We start from the raw sequence: 16,584 nt of genomic DNA on the forward strand, positions 1-16,584 counted from the left end.
CTCACAATGTATGCTTGAATTTTATTGAATTAATCGAATTTTTTTTTTTTCGGCGGCGAATTTCAAAGCCTTAATCTAAATATGTGGGGTATCTTATTTTTTAAAGAACAAATCGGTTGTATTTGCAATGTATTAAGGGATTATAAATTCAAATTAGAATATTTTTCAACATTTTTCAAAAGCTGTAGGTCAGGAGAATGCGTTACTGCAGTGAAGAATGCCAGAAAACGCTTTTAGCGTCGAGGCTTCGCCCCGAACCTCACTGATGAATAATAAGCTGTAGATGTCAGGAGAATGCGTTTCTGCATTGAAGAATGCAAGAAAACGCTTTTGGCGTCGGGGCTTCGCACCGAACCCCACTGATAAATATTGAGCTGTAGATGTTAGGAGAATGCGTTTCAGCCGAGAAAAATGCAAGAAAACGCTTTTGGCGTCGGTCGCCCCGAACCCCACTAATAAGTAATGAGCTGTAGATGTTAGGAGAATGCGTTTCAGCCCTGAAAAATGCAAGAAAACGCTTTTGGAGTGTAAATATTGAGCTGTAGATTTCAGGACAATGCGTTTCTGCAGTGAAAAATGCAAGAAAACGCTTTTGGGTGTCGAGGCTTCGTCCCGAACCCCACTGAGGAAGCTTACAGCTCACTCCTAGACCCCCAAGCTTGCAAGAGAAAGGCCTCAACATGACTGGTTTTTTTTTTCAGTTTTTTTTTCGCCGAAGATTGAGAAACAGTCTTATTTTATTCTCGTATATCGAATATATATATATATATATATATATATATATATATATATATATATATATATATATATATATATATATATATATATATATATGCTGTATGCACGTTTATGCATAGGGTTAGGGTTTACTGGGCGTTAGGGTTAGGGTTTGGTAAAAAATCGCCCCCCCCCCACTCCAAAGTTCTGGATCCGCCAGTGCCCTTAAGTCATTACAATATGAAACAAAATTTAATTAATTACCACTATTTAATTTACTATTTGTCTAATGTTTTGATTGCTTTATGTTCTAGTCTTCGACAATAAATAAATTTGCAAAGTTTCAACTTGATCCCAGAAGTGGGAAGTGGGAGAAATAACGTGCTCTGAATGTGTACCTGACAGACAGACAGACAGAGTGAGTTGATAGAAGCTTTGAAAAACAAAATATTTTGGTAACGAAATAAGGGAAGCGAGTGTAATTGTAGGTAGTTGTGTAACTGTAGGTGGTTTAACCTGCAGATAACTGTGTGGTGGAATCGAACCCAAGACTTGAAGTCTATTTAGGTGCGTCTTTCTTGTAATAACGTCAACCTTTTATCAATCTAAACAAACACCAACATTTCTTTCGACCCAATTTTGTTGAGATCTCGTGAGTGTATTGAAAGAAAAAAAAAGCTTTCACTTGTCTAGGCACAATGTACCCAAAGAGAGAGACATAGATTTGTCAAGGTACAATGTACTGAGAGAGAGAGAGAGAGACAAGGTACAGTGTACTCAAAGAGAGAGACGAAGACTTGTCAAGGTACAGTGTACTCAAAGAGAGAAACGAAGACTGGTCAAGGTACGGTGTACTCAAAGAGAGAGACGAAGACTTGTCAAGGTACAGTGTACTCAAAGAGAAAGACGAAGACTTGTCAAGGTACAGTGTACTCAAAGAGAGAGACGAAGACTTGTCAAGGTACAGTGTACTCAAAGAGAGAGACGAAGACTTGTCAAGGTACAGTGTACTCAAAGAGAGAAACGAAGACTGGTCAAGGTACAGTGTACTCAAAGAGAGAGACGAAGACTGGTCAAGGTACAGTGTACTCAAAGAGAGAAACGAAGACTGGTCAAGGTACAGTGTACTCAAAGAGAGAGACGAAGGCTTGTCAAGGTACAGTGTACTCAAAGAGAGAGACGAAGACTTGTCAAGGTACAATGTACTGAGAGAGAGAGAGAGAGAGAGAGAGAGAGAGAGAGAGAGACATAGACTTGTCAAGGTACAATGAACTCAAAGATAGAGACATAGACTTGTCAAGGCACAATGTACTCAAAGAGAGAGACATAGACTTGTCAAGGCACAATGTACTCAAAGAGAGAGACATAGACTTGTCAAGGCACAATGTACTCATAAACTCCCCAATAACTCCGTGAAAGGCATTCTTTCACAGACTACTATCTGAAGAGATTGTCTGCATGGAGTACCACGCGAATGTTTGCATTAATGATAAACCATGTCAACAAAATGTTTCTATTTGATTAATATGGAAGTCACTATTGACTCACTTTAGAACTCCGTAGTTCTAAAGGCCTTGACCTACTGACATGTTTTTATCTTTATCTTTGTTTTCCTTTGTACGGCTATATCTTTTTCTCCATTCTCCAGGTCTCTGGTAACCGAATGTAACTTTCACCTGTTACAGTCTATTGGACCGTTGGGGCACCACAGATGATCTAACAACCAAGTCTCCCCATTCCCCTCTGTCTTTTAAAGGATTAGAATCTCTTCAACAGACAGACCAGTCCATTTCTTTATGATGTCCTCCATTCGCTTCCTTTATCGGCCTTTCCTTCTTTTCCCAGGTTCTGTTCCTAGCAGGAAAGTCTTGGCGAGCCCTGAGGATCTTATTATATGCGTTTACAGTTTTGATTAGGATTTTTTTTTTACTCTAATGCCATGCGGAGTAAAAAGTTGTATCTATGCAGTTTGACGTCTAAATATAGGGTCAGATCTACATATAATGTTTATTACTAACTGCTTAGAATGCAGTCAATATAAAACAACAAAATCAGGCTTTAAAAAATGAGTCTTAGTCCTAAAATAATGAAGGCCACTGAGCTAATGTTTATACATGTTTAACAGCCACCAACACATCACCCAGCGAGGGGGAGAAATCGTGAAAATCCAAGACGCGTCCAAACTCTCAAGGGAAGTAATTCTGTCGTCCCAGAACTCAACCTTCACTTTCTTGATGCGCGCATAACGTGGACACGGATAATATTTTATTTTCTCCCTTGACATTTTGTGCGGCACTTTTCTGCATAATGGGCGTATGTATGCAGTGGCTTAGCTGTCAAGAACACAGAGAAATAAAACAGCAAAGAGCAGGCTGAGTACAGCAGTAAGTCGTTCGCTTTTCAAAATAGAACATTGGAAATATTTCACCCATGCCATTTTAAAAAAAAAAAAAGAGGTTAAGAACAGTGTATCTAAAGTTCTTCAGCCCGAACGTGTACCTAGGGGTAAAATGGGAGACTGCCCTGTACTGCAGTGTTCCTCAAACTTTTACTAGTGGTACCCCCCTCCTTTTAACGAACAAATTTTCTTTCGCACCCACCCACATTTTTTTAAGCCAGTTGGTTGACGGGGAGGGGGTCTCACAGTGGGGTCAAGGAGGGTTTTAAAATACAATTAAAATGAAACTTAAAGTCATATAATTATAGCACAATATTCCATTTTGAGTGTGTGTGTGTTATTTATTTTTTTATTATTTTTTTGTTTGTTGTTGGTTGGTTGTTGTTGTTGTTGTTTTTTGCACTCTGTTTGAAATCTAAATGTAAGTAATTAATACACACATACAAGCTGTCAGTTGAACCGCTTTTTATTTTCTTGGAAATAGTATTTGGTGAATAATTTGTTTATACTAAGAAAAGTTTCTACTGAAGTAAGTGTCGCAGAGGTCAAGCTAAAACTTAAGTCCTACTTACTGTATGGAGACTGAGACACTAACATTCAACAATGTGTTACCGTTAAAACATGTAGTGTTTCCCCTAATAAGTAGATATTTACTATCAAATGTGTAGCCACTGTGGCGAGGAAAGTTGCCCTATAGATCTTGTGCAGATGATATCAAGTCTCATCTGTTTCTGTGACTGAAGGACGATTGGGCTGCCATGTGGTGACAACTACGGTCAATCTGTGCTCTCCCCCAACTTAGGTTAGGCTTCCTTCAAGATGGCGGGATGTGGTGAAGATGGACTGGGGGACGACCGCTTGAGCTTCATGGAGAACAGTGTAACACATGTGCATCCCATAAGCGCTATGAAGATGAACTCAGGCGCCATTCCGCCCTCACTGACATAGAAGAAAGTGTCTGCAGAGGATCTCTTAACGAGACGGAGAGATTGAGGAACAAACTTGTGAGCCCAAAGAAAAGTCTGGTGCCGGAGTAAGGCGCAAAAGACAAAAAGAAAAACACAAATAAACCTCCAGGTGGACAACGGTTTTGTCTGCATCACGTGTGGAGAAAATATGCGAGCCACAACGGGTTTGCGTAGTGATATGAAACACTGCACTGAACCTTAACTCTTTCTCTCCGTAATTATTTACCACATTCTGGTAGAATCAACGTTGGTATCGTCAGTAAGGAGAGAAAGAGTTAATGTTTGGAACTGAAGACCTTGTATCATTATTATTTCGGCAGAAACTAACTTCTGTCTCCGCCTTAACAACTTCCTATATGATACGAGAAGTTGTTGTTGGGGGGGGGGGGTTATTGTAATAACCTTGGATGTTGCTTTCAGTTCTTGTTTCTAAAGGTCAGATTAAAGTTCAAATTTATTAAAATCTTTATCTCCCTCCCTCTCTTTCTCTCCACATCCCCCTACCCTCTCCTTATCACTTCGTGGTAAAAAAAGACAACAACAAAAGCTCAAACTTAGTTCATGTTTTGTAATAGATGTCACAAGTAATGAGATCGTGTAAATGTGTGCGTGATATTGATGTAAAGATTTGTAAGGAGAAGTCACAAGTAATGAGATCGTGTAAATGTGTGCGTGATATTGATGTAAAGATTTGTAAGGAGAACTGAAACAAGTCTTTTGAACAGAATTCTACGTAGTTTTCACTCACAGAACAAATTCAGTTCCGACAATTATCACACAGCTTGTGTTTGTGCGAGTATCGTCTAATCCATTTCAGTATCAAGAACACAATCTTCCAATTGCCTTTACTTCAGCCATTTAATATTTCATTATTTATCTGAAAGACAAAAACTGCTACTGGAAATGAGCTGAGAAAAGAAATAACTCTTCAATCTGAAAGCAAGATTTGGTTTGGCTATAAGAAAAACAAAGAGTCATAAAAACAAATAAAAAAACGAAACGAAATTTCGAAAAACTGCAAACCAGTTACCGCCAAATATTTGCGTTACTTCGAGTTTGTTTTTGTTTGTTCCAGTCTAAGGTAAGAATGTAGCAATTGTGTGAGTGTAAAGAAATCTTCAGTTAGATCAACGAAATAGTTGGGTTTTTTTTTACTGAGGATAAAGCAACTATAAAATGATGTGCTTTTTTAACTAAAGAAACCTTTTGGTAAACAATTAGTAAATTATACACCAGAATTTTTTTTTTTTAATTCAAAAAAAAAGATAAGAAATAAAACTGTGAAAGTCCTTCTGTAATTTTGTTTCTCTGTTACATGCGTAGGCTGTTATCTTTAAGTCTACATACTTAATAATTCTTTTAAGTATTGTTTTCAAAATGGTGTATTAGGTCTGACAAAAAAAAAAGAAACAGAAAATAAAAAGTAGCTATTGCACATGTTTTTACCATGCTAAAAAATCTTCATAAATCGATTTTCAATACCACTATTTATTTTCGAGATCTATATATGCCAGTGGGAGACATTGACAGACGGACCCCACAAAAACTAATAGCATTTTTTCCACTTCAGAATCTGCTAAAAGTGGCATTGTGACATGTTTTTATATTATGGTCTCCTTCAATCGCGATGCGACTATGGATCATCTCATGGAAATGAGATGAATGCCTGGGCATTAGCTAAGGTCGGAACGATGTCACCCACATATCAGTTTCCCCATCTCTACGCAGCTGATGAATCCAAAGGAACGATAAGTGTTTGTGTGTACTGGAGTCATTGTAAATAACCACGGCCAAATCTTTATTTGACTTTAACTATTTGTGAAATGGGTCATAACAAATATACATAACTAGTCGACCCACGGCGTAGCATACGCCACTATTTTGCAGGGCCAGCCTTAGGCCACTGCAACCTATGCGATCGCAGTGGGCCCCTCACTTTCATAGGACCCGCGCTAATTCTATGTGTAAATTATTAAATTAAACCATTTTATAACTTATAACAGATTTCTCGCGGTCTCCTGGTTTACCAGGAGCTCCTGGAAATCTCCTAAAATTGCAAAATATACGAAAAAAGTCCTGGAAATCTCCGGATATTATTATAATCTTTTGAAAACTCATACAAATCTGAAGTATATAGACCTAAATTGTCATTTTTAAGGTGTCATTCAATATGGAAAACGTTTGTTATTCTTGCTATTGAGCGTGATCTATGTAGGAAACAGAATTTTTATAATATACTGAAAGGCTCGTAAAGTTATTCTGTAAGTAGTAAAGAATGAATAAAATGCAAAGACGAATTTATTTTCTAATACAAACAGTTAATTTTCACTTATTATCCGTATCCCTACCCGTATCCCTACCCAAACTGGTCCCCGCGAAATCCGTTACGCATGGGGCCCCACAATAGTTAAATCCGGCTCTGCTATTTAGTGGTTCTCCTTCCCCCCCCCCCTCTTTTTTAATTTTCGCCTCTAGAGTTACGTGGGGTAGCTCTAGTCCGACTTGCAGAAATAAAATAGTGATCTTTCCATTACTTCTTGATGTGCAAACTGTTGAGCCATGAAGAGCATTGTATATATGTATAGATTGTTTCTAAGCACTTTCATTCTAGGAAAACATTTTCAAGTCATTTTTTAAAAATTTGCTCAGAAATGAGACTACAAGCATATGTTTTGGTTCAGTTATTCTGCATCAAATCAATCGTGCTCTATTTCAATCACGAAACACACAAATGCATCAAATCGATTTTCATCTTGTACACAATGGCTCACAAAGATCTAGCGAAGCCAGTAAAGCAAAAAAAAAAAAAAGTCAAGATATTGAAAATATAAAAACTGCATTTATTGGCAGTGTCGACTAGATCATAAGCCTCAAGAAAAAAAAAACTTTTATATCACAGGAAAATGAATCTGAGACAAATTAATTTTTTTTCAATCTTTGCCAATTTTTTGTCTACAAAAAGGGACATTTGGCTTCACTTCTCTATTTTCAGGCTGGGGGGGGGGGGGATTAAAACGTGCTTGCATTTTTTTTTGTTGTACTCATATGATGCTAATAAAGACGTCATCAAGTCTGCACGCGCGGTGTTCCAATAGGAAGTGGTGGGAGTTGTAAGGTCAGCTATTTCGAGTCTTTCCATATACTTATTTTGTTAAGGCATTCTATAGAATGCCGGGCATTTCTAGGCAAAGTACGAAATGATTCTTAATTTCCTATTTTGTTAATTAAGGCATTCTATAGAATGACTAGTTCTGCGTCAGGCAAAGTAAGAAATATATTTTATTTAGAAAGATATTTATACATTAAATATAGATAAATGAAACAAAATAACACAAATAAACTACAGGGTTTCTTAAGAGTAACAAATACATCTGTAGACGGATGGTTTTAAACCCTACGCTAAGTGCAATTTCAATTGTTAAATAATCAAATAATTCTTTCATTCAACGACTCTTGTTTTTTTTTTAAACAGTTATATACAATAGTAAATATGCAATTCTTTACTTTCTTCTAAGTTGACTAAAATGATACATTAAAAGATACCGAAACATCAAGAGTGGGTCAAACTGTCTACACACAACAGCAACAGAGGATCAAGGTAATCCAGAAACTCTTCAATGTTGCTTTTTTTTTTATATATTTTTTTAGTTTCTTCTTAAATACAAATACAAACAAATATAGTAATGTTCAGTTGTCTTTACTTATATAATAAAAGGATAATTCTTGTACAAAATCTGCCGATAAAGCAAAGTCTACATGTTCTATGTGTACGCGTTTTTAGTGCGTTTCCAGCTTTTCCTTTGTTCTTATACATTCTGTTATGTTCAGAGAAAACCCCGTGAGACTCCCTGAGAGGATCAGACACGTTTCAAACCCACATTTTGACACTACAAGAGATAAAACCTCACCAAGAAGGACAGAAAATAAACACAAGACTATTGGAACGATAAAACCAAGGGCTTCAAAGTAATGAAATATGTTAATGAAAAATATTAGTGAGTCCTATGCTGTAAAATTAATTATTATCTTTCTAAGCACAGTTTTTTATTTCAATGGCGAAATAAGGTCAATAGTTCAGACACCAAACAGTTCAACATGATCAATAAACTTTTTGATTTCCACCAGCATCACAACAAAAGGACGAAAATCTGCTAGTCCAGTGGTTCCCGAGTCGTATTGGCTGGATTACATAGTACAAATAATATACCTCTTTTCTGTGTCCTTTCATACAGCACAATATGAAACAATATTTTGTAACTTTTTATCAAGTACAATTAAGGTGTTCAAAGCAGGCATTACTTAGTCGTAATTAAACCTAATCCACACTTTAAAGAACAAGACTTAATTATTTAGTATATATTATGTATACTTATATATTCCTTGAAATGAGTATTATTTTTAAAAAAAACTTGAAATCGTTTATTAGACACTTGACCCTAAAGCTGCAGTCCAGCTGTTGTAGTCGTCCTATAGAATGCCAGGCCAAAGTTGGACATGTAGAAATCATTTCTCACTTCGCCTGAAGGTATCGGGCATTCTTTAGAACTCTGTAGACTCGTGGTCTCATTTACATCAGATTTAGGTAATGATATTAGCAAAGCTTAGATAATTTTCAATAAAATTAAAGCATCTTTACATTTAAGAAACAACTCATTTATCTAGGCTCTAGGACTTTAAATCTAGACCTAGAAGACCATGCGCAAAATTTTCATGAATATTAATTTATTAAACTCTTGAATCAATAATGACTTACATTCGGAAATTCACGAACGTGATAGTCCTTTTAAGAACGCGACAGTCCTTTCAAAACCGATGTTGGCTCTAGATTTATGTCTAGTTCTCAAGCCAAATTTACTTTTATTTTTTATTTTGAAAAATTATAACGGTCAAACTCGAGTTTTCCCTATGTGGCCCACGAACTAGCTATTCTTTTCTCAGCTATATACATCAACTGTTCAATTTCTAGGAAAATCGTTAGAGCCGTTGTTGTTTTTTTTTTAAGATCATCGTTAAGATTTCATGTTCCTGGTACAAGGTTTCATGAAGTTCTGATTTGAATAGAGGTATTGTAACAAGAATAAGTTTTTACCATCGGAAATATTGTTATCAATTGTTTTTTTGTTAAGCATCACTTTTATGCTTACAACATGCTCAGTGCGCTATGGTCCAATCCCTTTTGTGGACCTGTTTGAGAGGGGAGGGAGTGGGGGGTTGTGCATCTGGGAGAACATTTCCGTGCTGCCGTTCCATAAACATTTTTCTTTCAAGCTGCTGAGTCTGAATTCGAACTCGAGGTCTAGAGCCACCATAATCAAAAGCAGATACGCTAGCCACTGCCTAATTGTTTAGACCAGGCTTATCTCCCTAAGTTACTTTGCCTCTATATAAAACAAAACTATTTGATTACGACTTATTGATCATTTAATTGGTCAATTTATTTTATTGATTCATGTGTTGTCATCAACAATGAATAATTGTGCAAAGTTTTAACTTGATTCAAGAAAGGGAAGTGGGAGACATAACGTGTACAAGAGTTCTACCAGACGGACAAATGGTTTATAAAAAAAAAAAACTAGTAATGAGCCAAAATCCGACAAAAAACAACAACATAACTTTCCAAACAATGAACAAAAGTAATTTAAATGAACATCTGAAAGATTCAAACCTCAGAGGGCTCGCCCATAGGGACAGGCGCTGTTTTGACAAATCTGGTCGTGAACGTGTCTTCCTCGGCTATTTAGGAACTGGACAAGGATCTTGGGCCGCCAGGCTTGACCGGATGTGTTGCTAATGACATCATGTCCTGGCACAAGACAGCTTCACCGGACACAAAACTACGTGACTTAATTTGAAAAGTGAAAGCGAGATACGCCTTTTTTTTTTTTAGGTTGAAGCAGGAACCAGGGGAAGCAACTCAAAGTTTCTTTTTGTATGTTTGTTGTTGCTTTTAATTTCTCCCAAAGCCTAATCATCTTAGCCAATAAGTTTAAAAAAAAAATCAAAAATATTTTAAAGACCTGTTAATCCAATTTTTTTTACACATAGTTACAACAATTCTACTACTTTATTTCACCATTCTGTTGGCGTGCGATCATTAACCACTGCTCCGCCAACTGATTTTATTAGAACATTCAAAGTACCGTACATTGAAACCACAATCCACAAAGATGTGATTAAAATGTATTTATGTATCCGGTTAGTAGGAATGTTATGCACATTAGTTGTCCTGTGTGCGTGTTGTTCACTAACAACTCTGTTAAATTACAGTAACGTAGAAGCCATGGTGTAAAGGGTTTCATTGGGAACAGGCAAAGAAATAATATGAGCCCTTGAACCCATATAGGTCCATCGAAAGTAAGCAGTGTTTTAATTTTAAATAAATAATACATGTTGTGTCATGCCACTATTACTTGTAAGAAATCTTTTCTAAAATGTTTTTTTTTACAATTTACTTTTGGGTGGACATAGTTCTCGAAAACGGCTCTAACAATTTTCTTAGAAATTTAATAGTTGATGTACATAGTTGAACTGTTTCAACGTTTCTACCAATGAAGACAAATTTAAATGTGTCTAGAGAACTAGAACATCATTTTTCTTGAACAGACTCTACGTCTTCGGGTATTTCCACATCAAAGTTCTGTTCATTCAAGAGTTTATTATGTTCATGAACATTTTGCACACTGTCTTCTAACTCTAGATCTAAAGGCCTAGCATTAGAATATTATAAAGTCTAGTAGATTTATACATTCGCTGAACTAGGATTTGTTATCGGGGGGGGGGGGGGAATAGAGGCATTGGGCGGGGTTAAAAAAATGCTCTAATTTTTTCTTAAATCAAATATTCATTAACAAAATAATCGATCTCAAGTTGTGGAAAAGAGAAATTGTCTTTTAAAAAACGCAGTTTTTTCCCCATGTTTTTCTTGTTTATGTTACATCTCATGTTTATTCATCATTTGTTGCAGCACCGTCAAAAAATGTTTGTAAAATGTTTTCTTTATGTTCCGGAGGTTCCTTACGATTGAAACATAATTTACTTCGTAGTCCAAACGGGATGACGGGGGGGGGGGGGGGGGATGGCAGCGGGCAGAATATGAAGCCGGGACCATCGTGATGTCCGAACGACAGTCCAGAGCACATTACCGTACGACCAGGCCGCACTAAAGCTTTGCGCACCACTTGTTTCTAGTATATGTACTGGAATCTCTTTTTGTCAATGCACTGATTCACTTACAACTGTTTGCTATCTTTGGGGGGGGGGGGGGGGGAAGGAAGAGCGAAAGATTTTCTCTTTTAAATTAGGGACATTCCTTGAAAAGATAAGATTATTACGTCCTACGCGTATCCATGTGTTATAGTCATGCATGTTAAACTCTGCCTAGACATCGATTTTGCCTGGCTGATTCAGACAACCCGTTTCATTATCTAATGGCAAAAGTTAAAAAGGAGCACTTGTAAATATTTGTACTAGTATATAGAATAAGAAATTCGCTGTTACCTTTGTGTCTGAGTATTTTATTAGGTTTAGATTTATTAGGTTGTGTTTTTTGTATTCTTGCTCCTGGTACAGCGGCTACATAGCTACATCACTCTATAGAGTCACTAAACAGGCCAACTCTTATTCAAATGTTTCGCGGGACAAAGGTTTTACATCTAGTCCAAGTCGGTGTATTACTGTGTTGGCTCGAATTCAACTTTTCCATTGGCTCGTTTTCTTTCATTCTTTAATTGTAACTCTGTTTGTATATCTTTATAATATTGTTATTTCCTTCTCTCTCTCTCTCTCTCTCTCTCTCTCTCTCTCGCTCATATATTCACCCTCTGTAGACCCAGCTCAAAGGAGAAGAAATAGTTAATCTTGTTTTCCGTAACTCAATATCTTCAAGTTAAAAATAAAACCCAAATGTTAAATAAAAAAACACAAGCATCATATTGAGCCCTGAAGTCAATCCGACTGACGAGACGATAGTCTAAGTAACTTTGTTAAAACTTCTTTTTTTTTTTAGTACGAGACAAAACAAAACGAGATCCCTGGGTTAAAACTCAAAGCTAACTGTCCAGGCGAAAAATCGTTTACATTCGTTTTTAAATGTCTATGCCTTAACTTTTAGATCTGTCGAAGTAATTTGCTAAACATCAAAACTTTTTCTTTAACCGAAACACGATCATTGAACTACGCGAATTTAAATACAAAATTGATTTCAAAAATAATGGCCTAGATTTTAATTCATTTTTGTATATATTGAACTATTTTATTGACTTGAGACTTTGACGGTTCTACAATGTACCACGCGATGTATTTAAGATTTCAGAAAAAATACAAAACTTTTTTATTAGGAGTCTTGCAATGTTGGTGACTCATCTGTTCATATACAAAAATATACTTGGGTTGGAGTGGCGGACGTTAATTAACAATTTTCATTAACAAACCAGGTTAATGCTTGTCCATATAAACATCTAGCAGAAGTTGGAATATCTTTGTATAATACAGAAAATAACAAGCAAAATATATTTTTAACAAGGCTTATAAGTAAATATATATATATCAATGCTACAGAAATGAGCTCCCCTTTTTGTATATAAAACAAAATTAATTAATTACCACTAATTGATTAACTAATTAGTTGATTTTTTAATCACATATTATCATCGATCATGAATAATTATATGAAATTTCAGAAAATGGGAAGTGGGAGAAAGAGCTGTACAAAACGTAATCCAGGGAGTAACTCTACAAATACAACCACATCTCTTAATAAGTAGCATTTATTTCCCTTTTTCGATAACAAAAGGAATCAACAAATTGTTATTGTTGTTTTTTTAATTGTTTCATATTTTATTAGGTACAATAAATAACTTTGTACAGTTTCAGCTTCATCCGAGAATGAATGTGTGAAAATGTGTACACACTTTGTGCCAGACTGACGACAGACAGAGTGAGTTGATAGAAGCTTTGTAAGGACGAAGACAGGCACAGAGATAGAAAGTACAAGTAAACCTGAAAGGTGTGTGGTTGTACATACTGTAGAGCGCATTAGGTTTCTAGCGCAACGATCTGTATTTTAATTCGTACAGTACAATGTGTTTATAAAACACTGTAGATCTTTGCTTATCAAGGTCTTTGTTTTCCATACTGCTCCAAGTGTTTCGTTGTACATGTTATAGTGGATACAATTCAAACTTTAGACTTTGCGCTCTAAAAGCCTTGGTTGAGATAGAGTGGGACAGGACTTCACACATTGGAGATAGAGTGGGACAGGACTTCACACATTGGAGATAGAGTGGGACAGGACTTAACACATTGGAGATAGAGTGGGACAGGACTTAACACATTGGAGATAGAGTGGGACAGGACTTCACACATTGGAGATAGAGTGGGACAGGACTTCACACATTGGAGATAGAGTGGGACAGGACTTCACACATTGGAGATAGAGTGGGACAGGACTTCACACATTGGAGATAGAGTTGGACAGGACACACATTGGACAGAACATAATCAACTATGCAAGCAAATCAAAACGTCCATGGTAACAAGAGATTTCTTGTTTTTTTCTGCACTCTCCACTCGTTTTATAATGGTGGCACTACAAATGTGACATAGGTGGCTTCCTATCTGTGTCTTGGTGGCGCTACAGATGTGACATAGGTGGCTTCCTATCAGTGTCTTGGTGGCACTACAGATGTGACATAGGTGGCTTCCTATCAGTGTCTTGGTGGCACTACAGATGTGACATAGGTGGCTTCCTATCAGTGTCTTGTTGGCACTACAGATGTGACATAGCTGGCTTCCTATCAGTGTCTTGGTGGCGCTACAGATGTGACATAGGTGGCTTCCTATCAGTGTCTTGGTGGCACTACAGATGTGAATAGGTGGCTTCCTATCAGTGTCTTGGTGGTGCTATAGGACTGGAAGGAAAGCAGTACAGTAGTGGCACTTCAGTGTTGCCTTAGTGGCACTAAATTGATGGCATAATGGCACTAACAATACATGAAGCATGACCAAACTACAAAGAAGGTATGACACCACTAGATTGATGCATTAAATCTACAAGCAATCCTGAGAACTATATGCTTAGTTTATCTGATTTTTTAATTGGCTTACACTATATGTAATTGAAAGAAAGGTAATTGGTATTTTTTTGTTTGTCTTCATGTGTGTTTGGCCTGTATGCCATTGTAACGTTTCTATGACGACAGATAAACCCTGTTGTAATAGTGGGGGAGCGGAGCTCTTGGCTTCCAAACCTGGGGTCCTTGGTTTGAATCTCGGTGAATAATAATAATAATAATAATAATAATCTTTATTGTCCATATGGAAATTTGTCTTACAATTTGTGCATTACACCAAACAAAAAAACATTATAACTATAAGAAACCAAAGTGTACATTCACACCAGACGGACTCATAATTTACATGTGACAAAGTTTATATCAGATTGTTCTTATTTAATGATTTGATTGCCTGGGGAACGAAAGAGTGTTTGTGTCTGTTTGTCTTTACCATCGGTGTCTTGTATCTCTTTTGTGATGGTAAAAGGACTATCGGATTGAAAATCATTGGTGTACAAAATGAACCACAATGGGGATGTCAGGGATTATGAATTTTGGGATTTTTAGGGCGCCCCTGAATCCACCCAACTATGAGTACCTGACTTTAGTTGGGGAAAGTAAATGCGGTTGGTCGTTGTGCTGGTCGTTGTCCTGATCGTTTACCGTTGGCCATAGAATCATCCGCCCCGTAGATTGCAAGGTCTGAAAGGGGAACTTTACTTTACAACTTTAATTGGGCATTTTAATTAGTAACAGAAAAAAAATGTGTTCATCCATTCTTTGAATGTCTCCTTCATAATGCTAATGGTAGTTCATTTCTGATTCTATTTATTTCTTGTCATTCTTCACAATCTTCAGTAGTGCGAGGAGTCTTTCCATTGAACGTACACAATGAATGTCTTCTGTTCCAGCTCATGTCTACACAAGACGCTGTGCACAAGTTACACGAACGTCTGTTGATTGAGTCAACTCTTGACGGAATACAAAGACACATACGAGGTGAGTGCGGGAATACCCGCTGTTCAAAATAGCCTAATTTAATTTTAAGATAATTATATTACGATACATTCTAACAGTTAGACCAGGAGTTTTCACTGTATTTTCTGTTTCATATATTTATATAAACTGTCAAATTTTAAGGAAAATTGTTAAAACTATTTTCGAAAATACGTTTCCAGCCGTGAAGAGTTTACAAGCAATCAGGTATCGCAGAGGGAAGAGAAACCAGACAAAGAGTGAGAGGCAAAATTGATTGAACTTGCAACTGCGTACATCTTGGAGATAGTCCTAAAGTGGAGGCAAGTCTATAAATAGCAAGCTTTTTGATCTACACTATGTACACATTGTACAAAGTAAGGAAGTATTTATAAACGTTTTCATTTTTTAAACCAATTAATAATTGTTCTGAACTTTTTTTTTTTTGGAATCAAATTAATAAAAAACAAGGTTGCAAAGACAGTTTGTGTGGAAACACAAACTCATATAATGAATATCTAATTGATCTGATTGTTTTGTAAAGGGTCAATCTCTTATTCAAATCTTCAAAAAAAGAAAAAAACATTTCCGTTAAAAAAAATAAAATTCCTCTAGTTATGTGTTTCTATGTCTTTTGAGGGCATTGCAGGTTCACGCGATAATATAAAAACCTACTTATTAATTGTTGTTTTAAATTGTGTCCAACTTATATGCATATTTCTCTTTAAAAAAAATTGCTTACATAAGCGATTTAAAAAATTAGATTTTTCGCTTTCAGAAAAGAAAAAAGTAGCCTTTGCATCAGAACTTTGACTGGACTAGAATATTATGATGTTGGATTTTCACTATCTTTTCTAGTTTACGAGATCTAAACGGGACGGACGGACGGACAGACGGACAGACATTTCACACAAAACTAATTGCGTATTTTCTCCTTTAGGAGGCCGCTAAAAAATAAGACGAATTGTGTAGATTACTTTCATACCAACTGGCAACATTCATAGTTTTCTAAGAGCTCGCGTCTTTTATTTTTATTGGGTCATGTTTTCAATGACAGATTTGTCTAGAGGAAGATAGGATTGGCTGTTTTTGTTTATTAAAGAATACGCTTATTTTTTTAGTTTAACTATTAGTACTATAATGTTTCCTAGGGATACAATCTAAAAAAAAACAAAAGCGCGATTAAATTGTAACATCCTTCTCATTATCGTCTGCTTACAACCTACTTACAGAATACGAGTTTTTGAGAAAACCCAAACTCTCTTTATTATTTTGTCTTATAATAAACTGTCTTCTAGGAATGCCCCGAATGATTTCCTCTCAGACAGCGTAACCAACACTGTCAGTAACAGTAGGCTAAAGCTCATGATCAAAGAGATGGTCAGTAAAAACAACAGAACATCTGTTCAGTATTGTGGATATTTGTTCTTTTGTTTCTTTATTTGTTGTTGGGTTGTTTTGTTTTTGTTTGTTC

The 16,584-nt window shown here is 36.3% G+C and overlaps 1 protein-coding gene and 1 long non-coding RNA gene across 3 annotated transcripts in view; one reads left to right on the plus strand and one right to left on the minus strand.

The window, feature by feature from the left end:
* LOC106077506 (pro-neuropeptide Y-like) overlaps positions 1 to 16,584 on the minus strand; it is a 77,435-nt gene that overhangs the window by 47,606 nt on the left and 13,245 nt on the right. The window lies entirely within an intron of this gene.
* LOC129921798 (uncharacterized) lies at positions 7,602 to 15,485 on the plus strand. The gene is made up of 3 exons (XR_008773779.1): positions 7,602 to 7,681; positions 15,047 to 15,134; positions 15,314 to 15,485. It is a non-coding gene; the product is annotated as an uncharacterized LOC129921798 (long non-coding RNA).

This window comes from Biomphalaria glabrata, chromosome 11 (assembly GCF_947242115.1).
Source record: "Biomphalaria glabrata chromosome 11, xgBioGlab47.1, whole genome shotgun sequence".
NCBI classification, from domain to species: Eukaryota; Metazoa; Mollusca; class Gastropoda; family Planorbidae; genus Biomphalaria; species Biomphalaria glabrata.